The 13291-nt window shown below is 41.2% G+C and overlaps 1 protein-coding gene across 7 annotated transcripts in view; it reads left to right on the top strand.

Annotated features, from left to right (window-relative positions):
• Positions 1–13291, top strand: part of Cacnb2 (calcium voltage-gated channel auxiliary subunit beta 2) — a 376658-nt gene that overhangs the window by 323649 nt on the left and 39718 nt on the right. The gene's annotated exons all lie outside the window — the stretch shown is intronic.

The raw sequence follows: 13291 nt of genomic DNA, 5'->3' as shown, positions 1-13291 counted from the left end.
AAATAAAATAAAATAAAATAAAATAAAATAAAATAAAATAAAATAAAATAAAATAAAATAAACCAGTGGTAGCTGGAGTCCCTCATGGCAGTATTCCAGGGGTTGCCTGTGTTTGATCTACCTGAGATATTCCTCTTTTAAGTGAGAGGATTAGCGTATAGACACAAATATGGCCAGCTTTAAGCTTAAGGCAGAGGACAGGAGCACAAATAGCAGCTGAACTAGAAATGTGAGGCTTTATGTTGAATCAGAACAGAGAAGCTTGAGGCCACCATACAAAATGAAGAATAAATGATAATTAATCTAAAGCCTACAATAAGCCATTTGCCATCTGCTTTGACAGACTCATGCCTATGCTGCTACAGAATAGGTTTTGCACAGATTTTCTTTTCTAACAAAGGTCCCATTTTTCTTCATCCTTTTCATGTTTGCAGATCCAGATTGAAAATTCCCGGTACATCTGATTGTATTGCACAGTAGGGTGACTTTAGTTAACAATAAGCTATTGTCTATTTCAAAGTAGTTATAGGAGAGAATTCTGAATGTACCTCCACAATGCAATGAATGTTTCAGTGATGGGTACAATTATCTCAATTGCTACTCAGTGTGTGTATGTATCAAAACAGCAAATACTGTAGGAAGTCAAATATTTTATTAGATTTTTTAAAAAATACCAGTGGCTGTTCAGGGACTGGGATTCTATTCAGATGTGGAGCAATGGTTGGGTGTCATGTTCAATCGCATCATCAGGAAAAAAAAAAAAAAGTCTTAACAATGAAAATAGCTCTTCTGGAGTTCACCGGGGCCTACCCATGATGCAGGGCCAGTTAGGGAAGAGCAACAAAGCAAGCAGGTAAACAAACAAACAAAGCATACTTTTCCACACCTTTTCCTGCTGGAACACACTACGGAGTCCTTAGGTTATCAGCCCAAACAATCAGAGGCAGCCCAGATGATAGGCGCCTTTAAGTACAGGTCACAGCATGCTTGGAATTAGTGAGAAGTCAATTCTTCCTCCTGCTTTTGTCAGTGTTCCCTAAACTCTTTGTCATACCTTGCAGGGGGAAATGCTAGAAGTCTGTGATAATGTGGTAATGAAATGGATTCCGTGTGACATCCATACCCTGTCAGCGTGCTGTGTCACATGTATAGACGGGCGTGTTTGTCCCTTTCTACAAAGTCAGAATTTATTAAATGACACATTCAGAAGCTGGCTTCTGTTCCTGGTTACTGTTCACTGGTTACTGTTAAGTTGGCATTGATGGAGACAACTTGGAAATAAAAGAGAGCAGACAGGCATCTCCAGAAGCAGAATTGTCCCTTTAATCAGAACAACTGAAGAACTGCAGTCTCGTGGGGGGGTGTAAGGACTGTGTAAACTTGGGGTTTAAGAGGATAGAAAGGGGTGGACCTGGGGATGGACAATTCATCAGGAGGTCAGTTGCCCTACAGTCATGGAGTGGTAGACACCAGCAGGTTTGCTAGGTGAATCTTCTTACCTGAAGCTTCCACAGATGTTATGAGGCAAGCTAACTTTCCTGCCCAGGGCATTTCAGTCTACCTGCAGCTTAGAGGCCATTAACACTCCAGCTCCAGCTTGCTGAGTAGTCCACATTTCTCTTGATTGCTGGCCCTCGGCAAACACAGACTTTCCCATTCTAACCTTTTTTAAAAGATTTATTTACTATGTTTATAGTGTTCTGACTACATATGCCTACACACTGGAAGAAAGCACCAGATCTCATTATAGATAGCTATGAGCCACCATGTGGTTCTGTTCTAGTTATTTTTTATAATTTATTTATTTATTTTTATATCCGTATTGTAGCCCCGTCCCTCAATTCCTCCCACTCCCACCATCCCTCCCTTTTCCCCCCCATCCCCTTTCCCTAGTCCACTGAAAGGGGGAGTTCTTCTCCCCTGCCATCTTCCCCTAGCTTAACCACAAATTGTGGTTCTCCTCCTCCCTGGGGGGCTTTTGGCTGCCAGCCCACAAAGGCAGGAGGAGCAGAAGGGGAGGCACAGGGCTCAGAAAGCTGCAAGCACAAGGGAAATGACCTCTGGGAGACCTTCATGGAGATAGTTCAACTTTAATTTGTGAGAACAAAGGTTATATACCCCTAGGAAGGAAGGTGGGGGAGTTCCCATGATAGGTGTACCTAACTGGTTGAACTAGGCACTTAGAAGCATGCTTGGTTTGTATTAAACAGCACACTCCTATCATATGAACAGGAACACGGTACTTAATTATCCTATAGGCTCAGGGAGGGGAGAACTATCAGGGAACTGTGTCAAAGGCCATCTATCAGACATGGTTAGAGACACTCTGAAGATGTGGTCAGGCAGAGAGTAGGAGGCCCTGCCGGGGAGAGGGAGTCCTCCTCCTAGCCCTGAACTCAGAATGGCTATCCAGACTGGGAGGACTGCAACCTCAAACAGCAGGGTTGCTCCAATAACTAATATTCAATCTGAAATCATATATCACATTTGAATAGCAGCTATATCTGTCTACATATAGTTAACTATATGTACAATACATATCCATTTATAAATGTGTGTAACACAATGGCTATTAATGAGACCACAATAGAGCTCAAATAATCCTAGAGGACGAACTAGGCTGACAGAGATACAGAGACTCTCTGTGGTGGGGTGATTAACCAATCGTGTGTGGAAAACTACTAGAGACGCTGCAGCAGAGCCAAGCCACAGAGGAGAGAGGGTTTGAGTTGAGCCTCAGTTTGAGTCAAGCCGCAGAACCAGGAGTCAAGGTGCATGTTTTAGTCAAGAGTTCTTAGAGGAACAGAGTCAAGGGGCTGGAATGGATGTATCTACACATGTATGAAAATTTATTGAGTGAGCTCTAAAATAGCTAACAATGGCCGAACCACTACTGAGATGCCGAGAGCCTGTTATTGGCCTTAGGGTGTGGGTGCTTCAACAGTTGAAATAGTTCTAAAACAGCTGTCTTTCACAGGGGTTTGGGTGATAACAGTAGTCACTGAACCCACAAGGTAGGGCTCATAGGTAGTCCTAATGTGGTACCAGGAGCTCAAGGGTTCCTGGAGAGCCATTGGCCCCTTGTCCACAATAGAAGCTTGGAAAACTGGTTCTGCTATCAGCAAGGACATTGCAGCAGCATTAACAGGATAGTCAACTCTGCAGCCAGTTGCAAAGCCAAAGGATGAAGACAAATTTTCTTCTGCAGTACCCTTTTAAATTTGGGATGCTGCCCATAATAGGGGTGGGCTTTCCCACGTGAGTCAAGGCAATCAGAACACTTGTATGGGTGAGACTCAGGTTTTTCTCACTTGTGGCAAGTTGACATTAAAACCAACTGGAACAGTGCAGGACCATGAAACAAGTAGAGGATTCATCTTAGAAGGACCAGTGGGGGGCAGATTAACGGCAAATAAGGTAGACCATGTCAGCAGTGGCGACTGAGCCAAGCTGCAGTTCCTGGACAAGTGGGCAGTTGTCCACACGTCAGTGGACTCACCATTAACTGGGTGGTAGCATCGCTGCTCTAGCCTGGATGCCCCCTTCTTTATGGAGCCCAGGTAAAGGTGCTGCAGTCTCCCTCAGTCTGCGGTGTTAGAGAAGCTCTCGGGCCTGCTTCCTCTGGTACAGTTCTAATATGCCCACGTGCTCACATTATCCCTGTCTGTTTGAAAACTGTATAGGGTGGCAGCCTTTTTGCTTCTAGAAATAAGTTATTTACTGCTCTGTGCCTTATGGGTGATGTTGGACAGATGGTTGTGTTTACATGCACGGTAAACTGCAGCAGCATCCGCTTCTGTTTACACTCAAAATAAAACCAAATGCTGCACAATCCCTTTCACAAAATAGCCTGAAGTCACTATCACTGATTGATGTGGTGTTTACACATATATTTTCTGTGATGTCGTATGTGTGTGTGCGCACATGTATATGTGATGTGTGTGTGTGTCCTGAAGCATCCTTCCTGATTTTCTTCTTGAAGAGTAAACACAAAGTCTATAGGTTTTGTGATCCTAGCTCTTAACAAGTCTGTGTTGAGCAGTCACAGGAACACACCTGAGAATCTTCTTTAAGAATTCCAGTAAGATGGCATATGATGACCATAGAAATTAAGAAAACATCTGTGTTGCCATAGTAGGACTTTCACAGACACATAGTGTCTTACACACACACACACACACACACACACACACACACACACACAAAGTTGACCAAAGGTAGGACTATCTTCTGAGATATTCAGTGAGTCAACCAGTGTTTCTAAACTTTTTCCCATTTTTATTGCATGAATATGTATGGTATGGGATATATGACTTGAGTGTCGAGGCCTGAAGAGGGTACTGGATATCCTAGGGGTACATTTACAAGTACTTAGGGCTTGAGTGCTGGGAATGCAACTCAGGTTCTCTGCAAGAGCAGTGCAGGCTCTTACTGCTGAGCCATCTCTCCAGGCCCTCAAACAATGTTTTTAATTTCAAAAGTTTATCTACGAAATTGATCATCTACTTGCTCTGTCCATTAACTTGGCCGTGAATTGCTCCAGGCTGTTTCATAAAGGTAACTTGTTCTCAAAGGAAAATGAGGTTTCAACATTATGAATGAAAACATTATGCCTTTGGTTCGGTTGAGACTTTGCAACAATGAATTTTAAATGGCATCCAAGCAGTGGAAGCAAATCTAGAATACAGGTACATTTGTACCCCAAAGACCTCTCACTTTGGTAAAGTTATGTACATTTGCCGGTTTTAAACAATATGTTTATGAATTTTTAACATTAGATTATTAAAATTAGAAATGTTAGAAGTATGGGCTTTTGTTTTCACTTTTTAATGTTCCTGTCTGCTCATTAAATGATTGGTGCCCCTGACCCTGAAGAGGAACGTGGCTGGTGTAACAGTTACCTGTGTACAGTAATCATTTTCAGGGCATCTCCTTTGGGACACTTACACACATACAAAGAACGAACACACTTGTTTCTCTCCAGTGGAGTACCGGCAGGTCAGAGCAATCCCATTCTTCTCTTGTAGGGCTGTGTTTCCATTACCAAGAATGTGGATGTAAGAGACACTTAACAAGCAAATTCTGAAGTTCAGAGGAAATAACTTCATAACTGCCCTGGTCTGCCAAGTGTTTCAAGCTCAGTTACAGAAAATAGGATCCATAGATTTCCTCCATCCTGTCCTTTTGACACCCAAGCCTAGAAGCTGTGAGAACACGGATGCATTTTTCTTTTGCTGGTGGTCCTGACAATTGGCAAACTTTTCTCAAGGTTAGTTTGGTACTTCACAGCCAACTTTTGATCTAAGAATTCGTCTAAAGAAATGGGAAACTATAGATTTTTTTTTTAAATAGGGTTTTGAGAATTTTACACATGAGGACTGAATCTAAATCACTCCCATCCTTGGCTCTATTCCTAATTCTTCACTTCCCCCAATTCATGATGTATTTTTACATTACTGTCACATGTGCACACACACACATGTACACGCATGTAACAAGCCAAGAGCTTTCTTGTTTTGTTGTTTGTGTTTGTTGTTTGTGTGTGTGTTATAAAATCACATGTTCTGGGTCATAAACAAAAGAAATCACAGCTTCTTTTTTAAGAGTGTAGATTTCATTCCTTTTTACTTATTCTCTAATTTTTTAAGGCCGATTATGTGCCATAGCATCTCATGGATATATAAAGTTTATTTCATGGTCTCTCCTAAAGTTTTACTAGTTCTTAGCTAAAAATAACACATAGTTTTATTTACTGTTCACGAGACACAGAGAACTACATATTTTATTCTTCCTGGTTATTTTTTTTTTCAGATTTTCATTCTTAATTATGTGGAACAGGGGCAGGGGCACATGTGGGCAGGTGTTCAAGGAGGTCAGAAGACGGGGACAGATCCCTTAAGGATCTGAGTAACCGATGGTTGTGAGCTGCCTGATGTCAATACTAGGAACAGTGCGCAAGTCCTGTGCAAGAGCAGCAAGCATCCTTAACTGCTGAACCTTCTCTTCAGTCTCCCCGTTAAATTTTTCATAGTATAGGAGGCTGAATTTTCCCTCTAAGAAATTACCTACAAAAGTAAGCAGTTTAGATTACAATAACCCCTAAGAGGGAAACATTGCCCATGAACTCAGCATCTAGCCAACAGCTTTGAGGTCACATACACACTTTCGTAAAACAAACAATCAAAACAATAGGTTATATGAGACATGCAGTTTTTAACCTTGGTCCCTTTAAATAGCTGTTGCACTCCTGTGTGTCTTTTTACTGGCTGCACATATCTCTATCCATTGAATACATAACACAGCTTATTTAGCCATTTAGATGACTTCTCAGTTCCCTAAAATACAGAAGCAGAAGCTAAGAGCTTGTGTGGGAATGTAACACGGGCAGAAGTCCAAAGCAAGAGGAGGAAGTGGGGAGGATGGAGGACCAATGTGATGGACATCCTTGACAGCCTCTCGATGGCACTGGTCAGTTACTCTTTTAGCTTGTCCTCTGAGGCACAATACAAGCCATGCCTCCAGACAGGCAGATAGACAATGTTACTTATCACTTTCAGTCATGCTTGTTTTGAGATCTGCCCCTTGGACATTGTGTCTGTGTTTCCCTGTATTCACACAGGGGGATTGCCAAGAAGATGCTTGGCAAGAGAAGCAGGTAGAACCAAAGAGATCTGTAGTGGTACCTGACAGGCACCTATTCTATAGTTAAATTTTTTTACTATTAAAAATACTGTGTTTACCTAAAATCATATATAATATATAGTTTAAATAAGCTACACCATTTGAGATGATGATGTGTCCCTCCAAGAGCAACAGACTATCAACAACAACAACAACAACAACAAAAAAAAAAAAAACAGTACCATGGAGGAGAAATTTCCTGTTGTATTGTTAGGCAAAGAAATTCAAGAGACCCATCCATACAATATGGCCTATTGCCATTGCCCATGGTTGCCTTCTAGAATCTGGAGGTAAGTCACTATTGCTGAAGACACCATGTACTTCAGACATAGGACTTGGACATATGAATCTGGAACTGACTCAAAAGTCTCATAGTATCAGAAGGTGCTATTCACACTGTAAAGAGAGAAACAAGCAGTAGTATAGTCCTACTCAGCTGTAAAGTCTATGAACCGCAACAGCAACTGGACTAGTAAGGCAGTCACAGTGGTGGAACAATGGCACCTTCATCTTGAAGGCAATCAACAACTATCTAATTAGACTTAAAGGCCCACTCAGCAGGATGGAAATCATGCTTGGTACTATAAACCTAGTCAACTATTCATGGCTGGGAAGTCACAGGGCCTCGAGGAAAATCTACTTCTGCCAGTTTACTAAGTCAATATAATATCTGTTTTCTAAAAACCTCCCTTTATATCCACAGATAAGTGTGCTCTCACTCATCAAAGAAACTCAGACCATAACAGAGATGTACAAGTGATAAAAATGTAGAGAATAAATGACTGTGCACTACCCATCCTCGTTGATGGATCTGCAATGCAACTCTGAAACCCAGAACTTAGAAAAACATCACATAAGAGGGAGTAGAAAGACTGCAAGATCCAATGGCCAGGACACCCATTAATAGATTGTGTCCCCTAGACATAATAGGGAAAAGGCATCCATCAATTCAGAAATGACAATACTAGTTGACATACCAATGCAGACGTGTGAAATTTCACAATTCCATACTCAAAAGAGGAATAGCTACAGGAGGTCAATGGCTCTGAGAAAGCAAGAATGCATTGCCTCCAAAGACAGGCTCCCACACAGGTTGTTCTATTCCAACTGGCCAGCCTTGGACATATACACATCCAAGCCAAGTTGAATGGACTCAGTAAGCTTGACATATATATATATATATATATATATATATATATATATATATATATATATGTCATGTATCTATGAGTGTACAGATATATGTCAGCCTATACTTATAAACACACGCATACACACATTTACATATATATTAAAATACTGTTCCTTCTTTTCAAGATTGACTTTTTATGTATACAGCCCTCTGCCTGCATGTGTGCCTGCACACCAGAAGAGGGCACCATATCTCATTATAGATCTGTGAGCCACCATGTGGTTGCTGGGAATTGAACTCAGGACCTCTGAAAGAGCAGCCAGTGCTCTTAACCTCTGAGCCATCTCTCCAGCACTGTTTCTTCTTTTCAATAATTGAAAATAATGACATCTCATGTTTCTGTGTGTGTATGTGCGCATATGTTTAAATGAGGAGCAACCGACATAGTGGTTTCTGTTGTTAGTATTCAAATTAAGCTTATTCTTATCTCCTGTATTCTAAAAACAGTTGTGTAAAAGAAATCTGTGTCTCCAGTTAGAACATGTTTATAGCCACCACAGATCTGTTCCATGTAAATAGAAGGTGAGAGCAGAGGATATCACTTACTTCTAATCTGTACTTTGCTTGTTTTCTTTGATTTGGTTTTGATTTTTTTTTTTTTCTGAGGAAAACCAAAATATTGTAGTTCAGGATGTCCTTGAACATGTTCCTCCTGTCTTGAACTTCTGAATGCTGGGATTACTGGAGTGTGCTACCATTCCCAACTGCTAATTTTTAACTTTTTCCTTTCTGAGGGCCATAGTGAGTCTGTAAATATTTGGAACTGGAATAAAGATGTCTTGAGTGCCTATTTGGGACATCTTTGACCCTTGAAGAGGTTATAATATTTTTTAAAAACATTAATGTCATGTGTGTAAGTGTTTTGTGTGCATGATGTCTATGTACTCATGCATGGTGCCTGTGGAAACCAGAAGAGGGCTCACATATTTGTCAGCTGCAACTTGAACCTGGATTCTCTGGAAGCGCAGCTAGTGCTCTTAATGATCTGGCCTTCTCTCCTGCCTCATAGTGCAAGTTTTGTTTGTTTTATTTTTTTCAGAGCTCATCTGTAGATATTTAAATGATAAGTTGGTCACACTCAGTGTCCCTCCTTCCTAAACACCTCTTCATCCACTGGGGTTCACTTCTTTGGACCCCATCCCACCTGCTCCAAAAGGGTGTCCACTGGCCTCACAGCCTTACCTTAAAAAGTCTCACAACAGTGGAGTCAGGCTAGCAAAATAGCGCTCTATATTTCTAAAGAGAGGGCAATGGAACAGACTCTCATGTTTGGAACTGGCTACCCACAAATTTTCTGTGCTAATTTACTCTGCAAAATGTTTGTTTTGGCTATGGAGATGGTCTTCTGAGTTCTTTCAGTTCAAGAAAACCAAAACACTCAAAGTAAAGTAGGAAAAGAAACACCCCCAAACTTGCATGCCTTTTGACCCCAAGCACTTGTGAACTTGGCAAAGACCACAGCTGTTGAGCAGAGGATAAAGTGACAATTGCTAATTACCACAAGACATAATGTGGCTGCCTGTGCTTCTTAGCATGGATTTTGAATGGGCTTTTCTTGCATTTGTTTAGAATGGTTCTTTGGAAATTCTTTGTAGTATGTAATTTTCTAAATAAGTATAGAATAGACACCGTACAAATTTAAATGCTAGGCAGTCATTTAAAGACATCCTGCTATTGATTCCACTTAAATCCTTCCCTCCCATCCTTGTGAGAGAGATAAGTACTGAGTGGAACCACAATAGCCAAGATGAGTGTAGACAGGACCTCAGGCCTGAGTTTGCTGGGACACACTCTGGACTGAGGCCCCTCAGGGAGTGTTGTTGCTGGTGTCTCAGGAGATTGCTCTACATCATTCCACTTTTTGTGTTTTGTTTGTTTTTGTACTTGACAATTGATAGAGACAATACTGGAGAAAGTAGCTAAAAAGTAGGACACGCAAGTGGGTGAAGTATAAGCAAGGAATATAAATAAAGCTGTTTATTTGGGATTTGGAAGGAACAAGTACACAAAAGACACAGCCAGCCAGTGAGAGTGCTAGAAGTTGTGCTTGAATCTACCCACACAGGATCCGGGCGTCTCCACTGCTTAGGTTATGTCTGCTGTCAGGGGTCAGCATGAGTTCTCTCACTGGGGTGTCAGGCAGCATGCACAAGCAAGCCCTATATCCTGAACTACACTGTCTGGTCAACTGTGCAATGCTGAGTTAAAAACAAAAATTCAAATAAAAATAATGCTAAATCAAAAGACATAGAAGATTTCTATTGATTGAACATTTGCCAATTTTCAATGCATGTAGGGATTTTGCACAAATATGTATTCGGTTATGAATGGCTTTGGTATAAAAATACTGTCGATAAGGCCAGGTTTGGTGACACTTAGCTATGATCCTAGATACCAAGAGGCTAAGAAAGGAGTCTCATGAGTTCAATTAGTCCATTCATGAAGGTTCAACCCTCCTGACCTGATTGTATCCTATTCCCACCTTCATACGATCACCTTGGGATTAGGATTTAACCTTTGGTTGTTGCAGCATAAACAGCCCCAACCAGCCAACAACTAAGGTTCTTGTAGAAGATTGTGGATCCAGGGTGAGTATTCCAAAAAGAAGGGAAGGTGCTACATTTCTGCATAGTTCTGTCATCACTATCGCACTAATATTAGGATTCTGTAACTCTGAGCACTACGCCTATTTCTGTATTTGCAGATGTTACCTTATTTTTTCTTTCCTTATTATTATATTTCAGGGATCCTTATTTTTGCTTCATGGAACGTTTTCAGACTTTATTACCTTTTAATCTGCTATTTGGAAGATAAAATGAATATTCCATATGTTTGTTTTATATTGATTTCATATTCTGAAAGTTTAGTAGCTTTAGCATAAGATTTCAAATTGTGCTTTCAAACATTTACTTCTTCACTGGTACTGGTGATGTAAGTCTGTAATCCCAACTACTCAGAAGGCTGAGGCAGGAGGGTCACAAGTTCAAGGCTAACTTTGGCTACATAGTGCATTCAAGGCCAATCCAGTCAACTTCATGAAGTCCTGTCTTAAAGTAAAAAAATAAAAGGGGCTGAATTTAGAGCTCAGCAGTGTCATACTTGTTTAGCATGTATAAGAGTCTAGGGTTAACCCTAAATAACACACTCTCTCTCTTTATCTCTCTCTTTCTCTCATGCACACAAACACATGTATGGGCACGTGTTACTTAATTCTAATTAAATTAAATAAATATGGAAATACTTGCATTTGCAGACGTGTAAGTAAAGCCAAATCCCTATCAGACTATAACCTGGTGTCCATATTAACTTAACCATTCCCAACACAATCCTATGTAAAGTAGCTGCTGAATATTTGATTCTTCTAAATGAAAGAAATCTTGATTTCTCTAGCAGCAATTGAAGTACAACTAGTAAAATGAGAAATGAATGTAACAATTAGCAAGATAGGAATTTAAGCCACATGACTGGTTAGTAACAACTTATTTCTGAGATATAAAAGTGTAAAAGTGGTTTTACGTGTGTGTGTCATGTCTATTAAGCTGTTGTGTATGATTGAGAGCAAAATGGTGGAGGCAGTTTTAAAGCCGTGCTATGTTGCTAAAGGGCTATGCTGTTAACTGCATTCCCCGTGTCACAGTGTGCCTTGCATCCCAGCATGGCAGCACTGGCTTTCAAATAGCTTAGGAATCATGACCTGGACTTTACGTGAGCTTTATACCACCCACAGCCCAGCACGTTGCTCACTGCACTCATCTAACACCTCTTAGGTGAGCGTCTAGACCACCTGTCCCTCGCCAAACCTCTGACTTGTCCCTTCCCCTGCCTCTTCTTCTTTGGGAAGTGAGTGACTCACTGAGATGATAGTGTCTCAGTGAGGCCACTAGTGTTTGTGATGCACGCTCCACCCTCTTGCCCTTGTGTAACATGGAATTCACTGTTTCTGGCTAGGCGTGTACTTGCTGGTTATGCGCCGGATCCCCCTGCCTCCCACCCAATCAGGGACATTGCACCAACAAATCTTTCTTTCTTTCCATATTGTTGTTCACATTTACTCAAAGAAGAAAACCAATGTTGCGCCATTCATATTCTATCTCCTTCTCTCTCATCACGTTTCCCTGGACACTCTATGCCGCCTGCGCCATCGCCTTCTTTACTTTTTCTGTCATGCTGCTGAATTGGTTATTAACAACTGGCCTTTGGGCTATAGTGCTGTTCATTGATGTGCCCTCATTTTCAAAACAATCTCTAATGCAAAGATAATGGAAGGACAACTGAAGATTCACATGTCATTGAGAATTCAGAAAAGGCTTTCTTTATTTTTAATTTATTTTTAAATGTATTACAATTTATTCACTTTGTATCCCAGCTGTAGCCACCTCCCTCATCCCCTCTCCCCTCCCGGTCCCACTCCCTCTCCCTCATCTCCTTCCGTGCTCCTCTCCAAGTCCACTGATAGGGGAAGTTCTCCTCCCCTTCCATCTGACCCTAGCCTATCAGGTCTCATCAGGACTGTCCGCATTGCTTTCCTCTGTGGCCTGGTGAGGTTGCTCCACCTCAGGGGGAAGTGATCAAAGAGCCAGCCACTGAACTCATGTCAGAGATAGTCTCTATTCCCCTCACTAGGAAACCCACTTCGAGAATGAGCTACCATAGGCTACATCTGAGCAGGGGTTCTAAGTTATCTCCATGAATGGTCCTTGGTTGGAGTATCAGTCTCAGAAAAGACCCCTGTGTCCAGACTTTTTGGTTATGTTGATCTCCTTGTAGAGCTCCTGTCCCTCCAGGTCTTTCTATCTTCCCCTTCTTTCATAAGATTCTCTGCACTCTGCATGTTTGGCTATGAGCCCCAGCATCTGCTTTGATACCCTGCAGAGTAGAGTCTTTCAGAGGCCCTCTGTGGTAGGCTCCTGTCCTGTTCCCTGTTTTTTCCCCTCTTCTGATGTCTATACCATTTGCCTTTCTGAATGAGGATTGATCATCTTACCCAGGGTCCTCTTTCTTGCTTAGATTCTTTGGGTGTACAGATTTTAGTATGATTATCAGAAAAAAAAACTTTCTTATCACCTGTTTTATTTTGGCTGTCCAGCCTTTCCCATGTTAACTCTATGCTAATATCTTTCTGTTTAACTTTTGTAACTTCTTGAAAATGTACTAGTTATGGAATCATTTCTATTGGAATATTAAACCAGATAAGATCAGCAACTTGAAACATTTTTAAAAATATGTTTATTTATTGTGTGCGTTTGGCCTGTACCATGTGTGTACCTGATGTCAACAGAGGTTAAAAGGCAGCTTTGGGTCCTCTGGAAAAGGAATTACAGATGATTGTGAACCACAGTATGGGTTCTGGGCACCAAACCTGGATAACCTGGAAAAGCAACAAGCTCTTAACCACTAAGCCATGACTCTCCAGCCTTA

This window comes from Psammomys obesus, unplaced genomic scaffold, assembly GCF_907164565.1.
Source record: "Psammomys obesus unplaced genomic scaffold, mPsaObe1.curated_primary_1811, whole genome shotgun sequence".
Lineage (NCBI taxonomy): Eukaryota > Metazoa > Chordata > Mammalia > Rodentia > Muridae > Psammomys > Psammomys obesus.
The sequence above is the reverse complement of the archived record's forward strand: the minus strand, read 5'-3'. Positions and strand labels throughout refer to the sequence as shown.